A 14,885-nucleotide genomic window follows, 5' to 3' on the forward strand; every position below is an offset into this window, starting at 1 on the left:
AACAGCATCTACATCGGGAACATTAACAGCAAACAAGGTAGTTAGTATGCAGTGTGAGTCTGGGATAGATGCTGCTTGCTTTTCTTCAACCCTAAAAAAAGGTATGTAACAGAAAAAGTCAGAAATAAAGCATAATTACTGGCAAAGGATAGAGGTGGTATGTTTTTTTCTGAAGAGAACAAATTAGAGTGTGGAGGGGATGATGTGGGAGAGTACAGCGTGATTCAGCGGGGAGAGAAAGAGTCGAGGCTATTAGACATCGTTCACAGTCTTATCATAGCGTGTTGAGCTGGTGTTTTTGAAGGGGAGGTGACGAAGCCCTCTATCAGCCCATTAGAGAGGCATTAGGCACTTTAATTAAGTCATACTGTGCAATTTTGACCAATTTATTGGGTTTAATTAGGGTTTTAATGCTTGATATCCTCTGAAAATAGTACACGCCTGGTATGAGAATATTTCGCGTACAGAGGTCAAACAAATTAACAGCAACACCTGACAGCAAAAGCTACCATTTGACTGTATTAGTCATTCAAATGGTTTTCTTTTTTCAAGATAAGAACTAGGAAATATCACATATGGAGTTAGGTAGTGAGAAAAAAAAGCACCAACACTGTGCAAAATGCTAATTTGCATGTTTTAAATGCAAGAAAATAGTCATAGTTTGCTTTTGTGGTAGTTTTGTAGTAACACCTTAACCATCATTTGGGATAGTCTGCAGTTAACAAATGCTCTAAACGTTAAAAGTGGACTTTGCATTTCTGGAAAAAACACTGTATATATGCAGCTAATTAGCATATTTGGACACCTAGCACCTCGCTCTACACTGTGCATGAGCACGAAGGTGCACAAGCACAGATGTGCACAGGAAACGCTTGAATAGTGTTGTGTGGATCGGTACAAGACACTTAGTTTTTTTTCCTATTTACAGAGCAAGACTTCCGACCAAACACTTGGTTATTCTCCAGTGCACAGACAGAACAGTCAGCTAGTAGGAAGTGAGGAGATATTCACTGAATTTATTCCATAATTTGTTGGATTACTCTTGCTGATCTACCTTTAGCTGGTGGGATTGCTTGCATTCCCAATGCATTGGAGACCATCAGTTGTGTTGGTATACAGCAAATTTTCTCCATTTAACTACTGTAAGAATCCATATTACAGCAAAAACTGCTCAGCCAAGTAAATAGAAACAGGCGGCAAAATGGTTGCTTTTTGTAGTCTGTTTCATATTAACACCTCCCAAGACCATCACATGAGGGTCAAGCCAGAAAATTTCAAAAACTTTAGAAGTTTCTTCAAGTCGCCACCAATCACAATCCATCATCCGTTGCAATAAAACTTGCACATGTTGATTCCATGCTTTCCAAATTTGTAAAATAAAGACATTCTAAATGAGCCCAAAGTGAGAAAATATGTGACAGGAGCAAATAAAAAGGAGGCAAAATCTGCTTATGATTTAGAGTGTTACTTAATCAGAATTGCATTTCCAATTTCAAACTCAGAAACTGGCAAAAAAACAGAAAAATGTAATTACTGCAGCTAGTAGGCAGTGAGGAGACATTCACTGAATTGAACCCATAATTTGTTGGATTACTCTTACTGATCTACCTTTAGCTGGTGGGATTTCTTGCATTCTCAATGTATTGGAGATAATCAGTTGTGTTGGTATACAGCAAATTTCTCCATTTAACTACTAGAAGAATCCATATTATTGCAAGAACTGCTCAGCCAAGTGAAGAGAAACAGACTCCAAAATTATTACTTGTAGATTTGAGGGTTAAACCAGAAAATGTCAAGAACTTCAGAAGTTTCTTCAAGTCACCATCAATCACCAAATCCATCAAACACTGCGATAAAACTGGCTCTCATGAGGAATGTCCACGAAAAGAAGCGCAAGAATCCCCTCTGCTGTAGAGAAGAAGTTAACAACAATTAACAGCACCTCAGATTACAGCCCACATCAGTGCCTCCCAGAGTTCAACTGACAGACACGTCTTCTGATGGTATCTGCATGTGTGGCTCCCACCATGAAGCATGGAGGAGGAGTTGTGATGGCCTTGGGGGGTATTTTTGCAGCGCTCAAACTAATTATATTATTGACTGAAAGATTAGACTCGATGAACAGAGTGTACAGAAAGTACGAGTATCAAGCTCCCTGCCTGTCACTCTCTGAGCAGAGTGCCGCTTGAGAGCCGTATCTCCCTGACCTGTAACCCCTCTGCTGCCTGTGATGCTCAGCCTTTTGGGGCTCGAGTGAAGTTTGCTCCCCGCCGGGAAGGAGCTGGGAGGGGTGGCTTTGATCTGCGAGAGCTGAAATTACCGCAACCCCACTGACTCGGAGAGATGATAGTCGGTGGCGTGAAGGCCGACAGCCGTAATACCACCTGACAAACTGAATCAGCTTATCAGTGAACCAAACGCGGCATCAGACTAAGCAGTTGGAGTCCGTGTTGCTGAGATTTGCTTGTCACTCTTCTCACTCTCCAGCAGGTATGAAGGGTGACAAGCCAGCTTAATATAAAGCAGGTCATAGAGAGCGGGTAGTATTGAACACTACATGCAGCTTTTGAAGGCTGATGGCGGAGTCGATATTATTTAAAAGGCATCATGTATTTAGTGCATCAAGATAGAAAAGCCTTTGATAAAAGTACTTTGACTGACATAAAAAATAAAAGATCTGAAACCTTTCAATCCATTAAGCAGGCCTGGTTGCAGAGCTTCAATTCACTAAAGGTGACTAAATTTCACTAAAAACACTCGGCAGACCACATACTTTTATATGTCCTTGACTTTAAACTAAAGTTTATGAAAAATGCGTCAAATTTCCTTGTGACTGCCTTAAATTATTCTTAGATGAGTAAAAAATGAAGGTAAATACTGAGTTATAGGAATAGCCAGAGCTTCATTTTTTAATATTACATTCAAGGACCTGTTTCACAAAAGTTATTCATGAGCAACATTAAACTTATTCACTTTCAAATGGCAGCAACATCAGGATTTAGGAATGATTCTTTCTTGCAAATTGCAGATACATGTAAATCTTTTGCAGGTGAGGATCTTTCATGCTCATGCTTGGACATACCCTGTCTATAAAGCAGGTAAAATAAGCTGTAGGGGACTCAAATTTGCAACATATGAGCTTTGATTTTCAAACTGAGATAAATTCAGTGGCCATTTCAATAATTAGTTCCCTTAATCAAAAAAATGACATGAGAATTTAATAGCCATTGGTCAAAAATGACATAAACCAAGGTCACAGGTCACTTGAGTAATGAAATGAAAGTTTTTATGCCCATACAGCCAGTGAATGTAAATACTGGTGTGATGCTTGGGCAGACTGATTGGTGTAACTTTCGAGAACAAAGCAGAGCAGCGCGGTATCAAGGAAAGTTAGACTGTAAATGAAATCGACCGTGCGGGCGAATGCGAGAGAAGACTCTGATCCTTCATTGATTTTGGTCTCCCATTTGCATCAGTCCAGAGCGGGAGATGCAGATGAACTGAACGGTGATTTCAAAAGACTTCCCAAGAAAGACTTTCCAAGCCTCCAGTCGTCGGAGTCGTCCATAAGGGGATGCAACTCGATACTCGGAAGGTGCGCCAGAGATTGTGTACACTCGGCGTGGTGCGTAAAATCCTCGCATTATCCGTGAAACGTAATCAGAAGGATTTCAGCCTGGGAACGCTCCAAATTTCACGGGCAATTCTCAGATTGATCCACTCAGCTGCAATCGCTGCTCAGGCTCTTTAGGGATAAGAGGACCTGGCTGAAAGAAAATGATGGGAAAAATACATGAAATCCTGTCTGCAGGAAATTTCATTGCCCTGAGAGGGAAAATGCACAATTCTGCTGTGCACAACCTTCTCTTGTGGCTTTTAAAGAAATCTGAAACTTCAAAGGAACATTAGCATTATATAGCTTGAAGACGACAGAAACACAGCATATGGTATTATGTGGTAAATGATTCACTGCAATGAACGCGAGTTCACACAATCTGAAAATTACAGCAACATAGCCTGTCAATACCATAAAGTGTTTGTACTTGAATGATCAGGACAGGTAATAAATGATCTAAATGATCATATAATTTTTGCATTCAGTTCACAGTCAGCTGTTAGATCAAGTAAAATGCAGGAGAAGGAGTGTAAACAGCATCTAACAAATCATATCAATCATCTTAACAGATTTGAAATCGAAACATCAGGGACTCGGGGGAACTATGTAGAACTAATGTTTGAGGTTTAGGAAGTGTCTATTGGCATTTTTAAATGTCTCTTGTCAGCAGTCTTTCATTATTAATTATTATTATTTAATTACTGAGTATAATGCTATTTTGAATTAAACAATTGTATCTGAAAATCAAAATGTAAAATGTGAAGTAACTTGTATTTCAGCAAGTAATATATTATTGTTGCATGTTCAATAATTGATTTAGAATTGGATCTATGCTGATGTAAACATTCATGCAGTTTAACCTTCTGAATTCTAAAACCTACCCTCAAAAGTTAAAAAAAATCATTCAAATTTACACCATTTATCAGACAGGAATTGCAACAGCAGAGAAAATGTAAATATTTGAAACTTTCAAAATGCCCCTTGAATTAAACATTTTAAATGGTGTTGGAAAATCATCCAAGTCTAACCTTTAAATTCTAATATTTGGTCAAATTTGACAATACAATAACAAGATCTGGTAAACCCCCCAAAATTCTGCGCTCCTTTGCTCAACTAAGAAGTCAACAGTGATTCTCCTGTGACCATAAGTCATATCACAAAATTTCAAGGACTTTTTGATTGGATGTGGAAAAAAATGCATAAACATTAAGGCAGTAAATACAGTCGGGTCCATAAATATTTGGACACTGACACAATTTCCAGTACTATTGCTCCACCACAATGGATTTGAAATGGAACAATCAAGACATGCTTCAAGTGCAGACTTTCTTTTTAACTTGAGTATTTACATCCAAATCAGGTGAATAGTGTAGGAATTACAACACATTTCACATGTGCCTGCCACCTTTTCAATGCTCCAAAAGTAAATGGACAATTGGTGCATGTTATTCCCTCATTATTTCATTTACAAAGAGCACTTTGACAGAAAATTTTGTCAATGTCCATTTATGGACCTGACTGTATTTATACCATGTAAAGCTAATATTTCTGTGTAAATATTGGTAACAACTGTGGGCACTTGGAAAAATATTGTACACGCCAATTCCATGCTTTCCAAATTTAGTCGAATAAATAAAGACATTCTAATTTGTTTCTTTTTTATGATTCATGGCACAAGAAGTGCATTTAACTACACAGAACACGTTTTTGAGTTCTCTCTACTGCTAACCAGTGTTGTGCTCTTTCCACAGAGTTGCAGGAATTTACATCGCAGCTAAAAATGAGCCTATAGTGAGAAAAAATGTAACAGGAGCAAAAAAAAAAAAAATAAGGGGGGGGGGGGTGTGTCTGCTTTCAAAATCAGAAATTGGAAAAGAAAATAGAGAAATATAATCAGAACCATATATTTTCCTCACATTGTTTAGTATGGATTGTGACTACATTTCAAATCCAGCAAAACCATAAATATTTCCACAGATACAGACATACGTGTTTTATGAGTTTTAAAGAGTCACTTCCAGCAAATGTGTGATGCATTCGACATTCTTCTTCTGTCCGTCTATTTATTTATTTGACTGTGTTGCTCCTGGTGGCTTCCTGTCCAACCTGGTTGCTAGGGATTGATTTGCTGTTTGAGGGCTGGAAGGTGACGCATGGCTGCCTTCTGCAGATGAAAGAGGCATCTGCTGTCAATGCCTTTAAAGTCAAACATCTGTCATTCCTAAGGACTTCTTCGGATTCGCTCGGGGAATGATGAACCCCACTCCTGCATCCCCACTCCTCACACAAATGTCAGCCGTTCCTCCAAACCTACAGTGTTCCAACTGTACCGAGCAAATGCAATCTTTGTATCAGCTGTTTTCATTTGCACATTTAGTTGTACTTTAATACAACAGCAGTAAAGTAAGGGGGAAAAATATGTTAAAGAGAAATAAATGTAGTCAGCAAAGGAGTTGACTCAGTCTGCTAGGTTGGAAATGAGGCTTTATCTAAATAGCTCAAGGAAAACTGCTGGATGTAGTTGAAAATATAGACTTTCCCACCCTCTGAAATGTGCAGGAAGCTTGTTGCAAACATTGATTTATATAAAGTACAAATGCTGCAGCCTCTGGTGTTTGTGCTTGCAGCTCCGCCTCAGCCTGGAGACAATTTTAGTTCAAACTCCCCCCTTATTTCCTGAAACTAGTCTCATTTTTTCACTGCAGCTTTCTGGATATGAGAATCTCAAAAGGCTTCAGCAATTAGAAGTAACGTCTATCTAACATCCATCCTGTGGTCTTCTATGCCAATCAGAAGGAGTGCAGCGAGGGTCAATCCCAGTTCAGCAGCCTCATTCCAGGATAGTGCACTGGAGAAAAAGTGAATTATGGTCTATTGTGTGATTTCAGACATTTGATTATTAAAAGCAGACAATGAAACATAATTTCCTAAGAAGGTTCGGATTCATGACATTCAGGCAAATTTGGGAAATTATCGTCTCTCCACAGCAGACATGACCTTTTACAACTTTTACAACAAACTATGCATTTTAGACATTGTTAAACAACCTGCCAAGCGCTTAAATAGAAGGACTGGACCATGCGTATCCACAGAAGGCGTAGTGTGAGTTAACAGAGCAACAGCATCGGTCCTGGGTGCGTTCAAGCACAGTATCGAACTCGAGGTTACCCGTGTTTTGACAGTGCTCACAAGCACAGTATACACAATGCATGTATACAATCCCAGAGTTGTGTGCCTAGAACTGAAGAAAAGAGACTTGAAGCATAACAAACACGCTTCAGGTCACTTTTCTGGGAGAGTAACAATCAAGCCATTATGCTGCCTGTGTAGGCTGATATCAGACAACACATTACCATATTCAAATATCCCAGACACAGTCGGCATAGGAATATAAATCATCAGAGAGATCATCCTAAATAGTAGGTACAGGGTTTTGTTTTTAAGGAACAAGAAGACAATATTGTCAAGGTGAAAACAGGTGAATGGGGTCAAGGTTATAGAGAGAAATGAAGACAAATGGCAAGGAATAGAAACTTGGAGGACAACTGGGAGGTTCCCTGGTCAGAATAGGGAACCTTCCAGTTTTTCTCTATTAATATATGAACATTGCTGCACAGTGGCTCGGTGGTTAGCACTTTTGCCTTGCAGCTGGAAGATCTCCAGTCTGCGTCCATGCCTTCCTGGGATCTTTCTGCATGCAATTTGCATGTTCTCCCTGTGCATGTGTGGGTTTTCTCCAGGTTCCGGCTTCCTCCCACAGTCCAAAGACATACTGAGGTTAATTGGTAACTCTCAATTGTCTGTAGGTGTGAATGTTAGTCTCTATATGTAGCCCTGTGATAGACTGGTGACCTGTCCTGGGTGTCTCCTGCCTTCACCCTAAGTCAGCTGGGATAGACTCCAGCCTCCTCCATGACCCTCATGAGGATTAAAGCAGTGTATAGATAATGGATGGGTGGGTGGGATACACATGGGCAGGTTTACAGTCACCATGGCAAGAGGGAAGTTTTTCAAATACTCTACTGGTGGTCTGGGTTCTGCAGAACCTGTTGGTAGCATTAAATATTTCGGATGTTACACTGAAATTGTCCTGCAAGGGTAGGCAAGAAAGATTTGGGATTGCTATTTGCATGAAGGAGTGTGCTTGCTCTGGGACAATGTTTATTTGGGTATCAAAGTTTCATCAACACAGATGCCAAAATCCAAGGTTTTCCAGCAGGACACCACATAGTATCAATATGATCAATGTTGTTCACTTCACCTGTCAGTGATCATAATGTTGTGGCTGATCGGTGTATATTCTTTATACTATAGTATAGGTATGAGAGAACAGACAGAAGCTGGTATATCAGATAATTATCCATCCTTATGGAGCGGATCTATAGATGGCACTGTCACTTTAATGGTTCTAGATTTAAATATTACTGATTGGACTGTCTTGTACAGATACTGATGGACCTCAGAGGATGAATCCTATTGACTGTGGTGATCATTAACCATGTAGGTAATGTTGTTGGTCTCAGAAACTGGATTTCCATGTAGCCTGATACAAATATCCTCGATTCCCAGAGGAGATGTCTTAATGACTTTGGTGATCCACTGACTTTTGCTCCAGTGTCATCATCAGCTCAGTATTTTCAAGAAGACAGTGAAAATTGTCAGCATTTTCTTGGCACAAAATTTGGTTCACACAAAAATTTTAATGATCCCCGTGACTTGTTATCTACTGTCATCATCAGCATGTAAACTTTATCCCTGCTACACATTATCACACCTGCAATGTCACAGTGAGCATGCTAGCCTGCTGAAACTAAGATTACCTGAAAGTAATAGTATGTGTAGCTTCACTGAGCCACTTGGGAGATTGGTGGCTCTTCTGTAAATTCTTTAATATCATTGTCACTTTCAGTCTGACTGTAATAAGAACGTCGTTACAATAACCATTTCTGTGTCCTTACAGTCTACCACTCTTGTACTGTTGGGTGTGATGGATCGCAGCACGTAAAGGCTGCTTGGCAAGCTTTAGATTGTTAGTCACGTTGTACCACGATCTGCAACAGAAGGCTGTCTCCCCAGGAATGTCATGCAGTTTGTCCGGTTTTGTTGTGTCGCTGTCGGACACATATTGCCGGTTTGTCTGTCTGTGTTTCTGGCAGTTCTTACCTGCACTGTGGTGTCTCTCTGCCATAGGTTCACTCACGGGCTCAGCCCGCTAATCACAGCCTCCACGTTTCTCACTCCCACACCACCAGAAACAGACGACCTGGAGAACACAGAATGACAGCAAACCTTCAGCTCAGACACGCTGAACTCACAGTCAGGCATGTGAGCTCTAACTAGCACCCTGTAGAAACATACACTTGGAAGACCAGGCCAGGATTTTCCACATGATTCACATTATTTATTTCATCTTGCTTTACAATTCTGCTGTCTATTTTTAAAGTACACCCCAGGGATGCAGTGTTTTAAATACACCATCCATAGCTCACTTCTGACTTCCTTGAATGTGTCACATAAAGATGAGACACCACATGCCCGGTTTGAATGTTGCCAAAGATGTTTTCTTGTTGTGTGGAAATGGATTGTGTACACTAATTGATTAAGTTCATAACTGCTAAGGCTGAAATTATGATTTTTCAGTGTTACACAAAGACATGCACAGGTGTATGCAGAGATGGGTATTATGTGGGTTGCAGAGACACAAGTACATGGACATTTTGAAATCTCGACACACACTTGCAATTGTAGAAAAGTGGAATTTAGAGATATATTACAGTTTTCAGACCCCTACATCAGATCCCAAGTTGACATGAAACTCAGATTGCTACTGAGACATGAGGATTTGCTGCATATTTACTGAAGTCAAATTTATTTCAAGGAGCAAATGCTTGTGACTGACTTGGTATTTTTTTCAAAGTCCAAGTGTCCTGCAAAAGAGGAGAGAAAATACATCTGACATTTGTTTGAGCATCACTCATTTATCAGGGTTTTTTTGGAGTGTAGATTTCTTAGTTTGTAACCATTATTTAAATGACAACAGATGACTACATTTTCAGCTTTTACATGGTTTCCTAGACAGATAATTAAGTAAAAATTACAGCCCAATCAATATTTTGACTGACCAGTCACAGATATTTTTCCTGCCGAAAAACATCCTTGAGGCAATTTAGAAATGATGTCATCAGATAGTTTGTCCTCGTTCTTTAAAAATAATCTTGGCACGCTCTGCAGCACATGTACATATTGTACCGGAGCAGATGGTGGTGCAGAGTCAAGTGTTGTCTACACAGTAAGTTTCTAGGTTGTGAAATGTGTTGCTGGGAAGCTGTTAAGCCATGGCACAATTAACGTCCCTTCTCAATATTACTCTGACATGCTCTAGTATGGCCAAATAATGTCTTTTTTACACTGAAAAGTTATACAAGGTGTTATTAATGAGGCACTTCCACAGTGGAGGTTGTGTATACTGCCACATAAAGCCCAATTCTTCTAAAGTTTATCTGAGTTTGAGGAAAATAAACTTGACTTTCTACAAAAAGACTCTTCATTTAAAAAAGAAAGTCATTATTTGTGGGTGACTGTGGCTCAGGTGGAAAAGTCAACGCTACTCTAAATGCAGAGGCGATGGTTCTGTCCTCCTGTCCACATAATAAAGTGTCCTTGAGTCAAGCATTGGGCCCAAATTGTGCGTCAATGAGAGACAAATTGTTGTCATGTTTTCCAAATGCAAGCAGCTATAAATGAACTTCATCTGGCACTCTGATGACATTTGACAATAACTTTCAGAACTTGACAGTTCAAAGTCATGGTTTTAATTTTGAAAAGCACAAAAAACTGAAACCAATATTTGCCCACAAGGTCTTCCATGTTCTGTGAAAGGGTTGAAACAAACCACCAGCAAACCACCAAAAAACCACCAAAAAAACCTTACGACTGTTCAGTACAATCGGTGCTCTTCTGTGGATAATGGTGGCCGGACTGTAGAAGAACAAGAAGAAGGAGAAGTGAAGGGGAGGCATTTCAGTTTGCCATCACACACCTACACAAGTGAATAAAACACATATGAAGCAGCAAGTCTTGAAGCACGAACCCAAAGAAAGTTCTACATACACCACGGGACAACCACACACTCCACATGCTTGAAGAAATAAAGTGGATTTGGAATTAGTTGTTAGGCTCAAATAGCTCCCTGTCCAGCTATGATTAATAGTGTAAGAGCTAGTTCCAGTGCAGGAAACCCCCCCTGAGATGGGTTCCAGTCACACCAGAGTCACTGTAACTAGACTCAGTGGAAGCTCTGCTGGGAGAAAGATGAATGGTAATAACCTTTGGTTCTCTCTGTCCTGACATTCACTGCTAATTTACGCATTTTACATCTGAGCTATTTAGTGCCTGTTTCTATTCAGAGTGAATCACAATGCAAGTATTAGCTTCAGTTCCAAGAGAAGGAGTTTATTTCTTTTTTGTTGTTAGCTTTTAAGTCTGACCTGTTTATAGCAACCATTGGTGCAAACACCGGTGATAGTGGAACAAATCCTGCTGTGCTGCCACATTGGGAAATCAGTGGACCGTCCCAAAAAATCTGAGTTTTTATCACTGTGGATTTTGTTTTTAAGGGCCTTCATTGTGTTCCCACCATTCGAGGTACGCATGAGAGCGTACTGTGTGTGTGTGCTCATATGTAACAAACCCTCACAACACATCTAACCTCCTACATCGGCCCACCCAGCCAATCCCAGAGGATAAGTCCACTACTGAATTTGTGTTCTGGTGCTCCCTCCAACCTAAGCCTTAAGAGTTCATGCAATGTGCATTTGACCGATGTGTGTCCTCGGAAAGGATTAACTACTCATCATTTTTCCCTCTGGCAGGGGTCTGGCTTGGGAAACTGAGAAAAGCCATGTATTAGGAAGTGTTTTTTTTCCTTCTTAACAGCTTCATATCTTTGCTGAATTCACAGTGTGCACAACAGAACAGGACCCCAGGTAAAGCTTGTGTCAATACCTCCAAATCCTGTCTGGGAGGAAAAAGCCGATGAGATTCACTGACATGGAAGCTTGATCCCACAGTCATTTACTGAATGTAAATAGGATGCAAGCATGCAGTGAACCTGCCAGCGACTGGCCTCATGACACTCGCATCTGCATATTCATGTGACTTGTAACAACCGAGTGATCACATCCTTCCTTATTCTATCTCGTATTAGTTCCTGGGAGTTCCAAAATAGAAAGATCAAAATCAGCAATCTCATGCGAGGCTTTGATTAAAATAGAGAAGTGTGGGAAACAGCTTCCAGGTGCATTACATTGGAATATTGGTGCTATTGCTTAAAGGTGCACAAATAAATCTTTAACTCAGTAAATGCAGAGAATAACAAGAATGAAGCACAGTCTTTTGTTGTTGTCCATACACATCAGTGTTAAGCATTCATAGGAGCACAGAGGCATAGAAAAAGGTCAGTTGCTGTACAGGGATTTGATCTGAGCCCTGCTCTGTCTGAAATAAAGTATGATAATTGCATGCTTAAAGCTGGAGTATGCAAAAATCTCACAACTCCATACTGGAAGAAACCACGATTTTATGTGTAACCAAAAGTATGTGAACATCCCATCCATCGACCGTAGGTTAATTTTAGCTTGGGTCTAGTTTAGGCCTTTAATTCCAATGAATGGAATACAATCATATGTTACAATAGTGCTAGAAGAAGCATTTAGATCCTTTACTTAAGTACAAGTATTAGTGAAATTAGTTAGTGTATTAATTAGTTAAATTATAAGTTTAAAAATAGTTCATTAAAAGTAACAATCTATATCATGTAACACTATTTTTTTCTCTTTTCATTCTTGTACTACTACAACACTATTTTCATCCTATGGCTCTTCCAATGCAAGTCCATTCTTAATGCTTCAATGCACAACATGGGTCAAAAATGACCCACATTCAATGGAAAATGGGTATCTCTTGACCCATGTTGTGCATCAAAGGGTTAACACTGTCTGGTATCCTGTAGCTCTTCCGAGTCAATAACATTGCTTATCACTGTTCTTCCTTCTACACCTAACACTGGTTTTCTTCTCATTATAGCTCTTGCGGTGTCACATCATTACCCAACACTGTTATTCTCTCTACAGCTCTTCGTCAGTAATCAAAGTTTGCTCCCATATACCCAACAACAAAATGCAAAACTATGTTCTCTCTTTACTGTTCTTCCAGATCAATCGACAAAATACAGCGCTGTATCTCTTACAGTTCATCATATGTGACAACATCATGTTTAACATTGGTCCTTTCTCTCTGTGACGTTTTTGACTGCAACAAAGGAAATGTGGGTACATTATCCTCCATGCCAAACCTGCACATATGTAAATGTATCAAGACATATGTGTACATACCCATATGTTTACTTATCATGTCATATCTGTATATATTCAGATGTAAATTCACCATGCCATAACTGCATATGTATATGTACAGAGTATCATCGAAGAATAGACTTTTGCACCTTTCAAAGTGCAGTTTCTGTGACAGGATGGATGCAAAAAACAGACTAAATGGAATTTAGATTTACATTTAGTCAGTATCCAGATTATTTTTCTTCAGGATTAATTAAATCCAATTAAATCCACACCAAATGTGACCACTTTTCACCTAACGGTATTTTAAAATTCCTCCTTTGATCACTGAGGATCAATTTTTCCACCTGTACCTATAAATTAATTCTGACATTGTAATTGTATACTATCTGGTAAATAACATCTATATTATAGGTGTCCAAAAGGTAATTTCCCTCCAACCAGAATCCACAGTTTTGTTTGTTCTCAACATTGCAATGCCCACTTCTATTTTGAATAACTTTTCAGATCAGTAATTTACTTGACTTGGATATTTTCTACTTCATTATTGTATTATGTTACGTTTTAATTTCCATTCATTACAAAGAAAAAGTCACAGTAAACTGAGCAACACTTTCATGATGCCAGTGTTAAAAAATCATTTTGGTTTTCAGGATGGAAGGCTGAGGAGAGAATATCAAATATCTTTCGCCTTGGCTTTTATTAGTTTGCACATTAATGTGAGCTGCTGGACTATGTGCTCAATAAATGACAGATAAATGTTTGACAGGAATTGAGTCTCTCACTATGTGTTCTCAGTTTATTATGAAAGTGCAGTATAGTCATGAAAGGGTCGTGAAAGTGGTTTTTAAACTCTCCGTGAGCCATCAGTGTGTCAAATGACAGGTCAGACTGCTCAGTGATCATTTCATTATACAAGAGCTGTTATAAATTAACTGGAGTTCTGGTTTTGTTTTGGTTAGGTCCACAAAATGATGCTTTTGTACATCTAAACTGTAATCTCAGTTACATTTTGAGGAAAATGTATTTTCTGGCTGGGGTCTAGTCACCATGGTAACCCAAAAATGGTGAATAACCTTCAAATATTTTGTGAAAAGGTCATATTTTGACTCAAATCTTAATATTTTCTGCAACCCAACCAAGTTCTTTTGGTGGATAAACTCAACCAACCTTCTAATATGGACCTATCATTGTGAAAATGTCATCCAAAGCATGTTCTTTCTTTTTCCCCCCTCAGCCTAACCATCCAGTTTTGGTGTTTCAACCAAACCAAAGACTGACATTGGTCTGCTACGTAAATCTCCTTTGTCATGTTATTTCTATCGTCCTGCCTCTTAATGTTGACTTTGTGACTATCATACTGGAGGCCTCACTTATAATGTCATTGGTGAGAAAATTACGTTCAAAAAGTGAATTTTAGTTGTATAGGAGTGGGACTTTGTGGAGACTGGGTTGGGATTCCCTGTTCTGTCCGTAATCTACTATATACACAATCAACATTTGACGTCCTGTTTAAATTAAAACTAAAGAGGAGCAAGTTTATGGTTGTAAGGGCCCAAAAACTATACAATAACCTATAGATGTAACAGTCTATAAGTACAAATAACTATGAAGTTTTGCATGAGTCTAAAATATGGAATTGATATCATTAAGGTTGGTGACTGACCCTGTGAAGCTTGACATTGATTGACTTTATCAACTACTGTACGTCAGCATACCATATGGAATAAATGCACCACAAACAGCTTTTCATTGTCATCCCACATTGCTATTTAGCTGTCACTTGAGATATTACAAAAATCAGTGAGTCCATTTCTGAGTGTATAGGGCCTGTAATCCCACAAATCATTGTGTGGAGTAGCAGAGGAAAGCATACAGAGTCCCATATCCTGCAGTAATGAAGTGTGTGATCAGAC

General features: G+C 39.2%; 1 protein-coding gene across 1 annotated transcript in view; it reads right to left on the reverse strand.

The window, feature by feature from the left end:
- The window catches only part of lrfn2b (leucine rich repeat and fibronectin type III domain containing 2b), a 175,869-nt gene that overhangs the window by 59,954 nt on the left and 101,030 nt on the right, over positions 1-14,885 (reverse strand). Inside the window, exon 4 of the mRNA XM_023276333.3 lies at positions 8,780-8,879. The gene's annotated coding sequence lies outside the window, so the exon portion shown is untranslated. The remainder of the gene's footprint in view (positions 1-8,779; positions 8,880-14,885) is intronic.

This window comes from Amphiprion ocellaris, chromosome 12 (genome assembly GCF_022539595.1).
Source record: "Amphiprion ocellaris isolate individual 3 ecotype Okinawa chromosome 12, ASM2253959v1, whole genome shotgun sequence".
NCBI classification, from domain to species: domain Eukaryota; kingdom Metazoa; phylum Chordata; class Actinopteri; family Pomacentridae; genus Amphiprion; species Amphiprion ocellaris.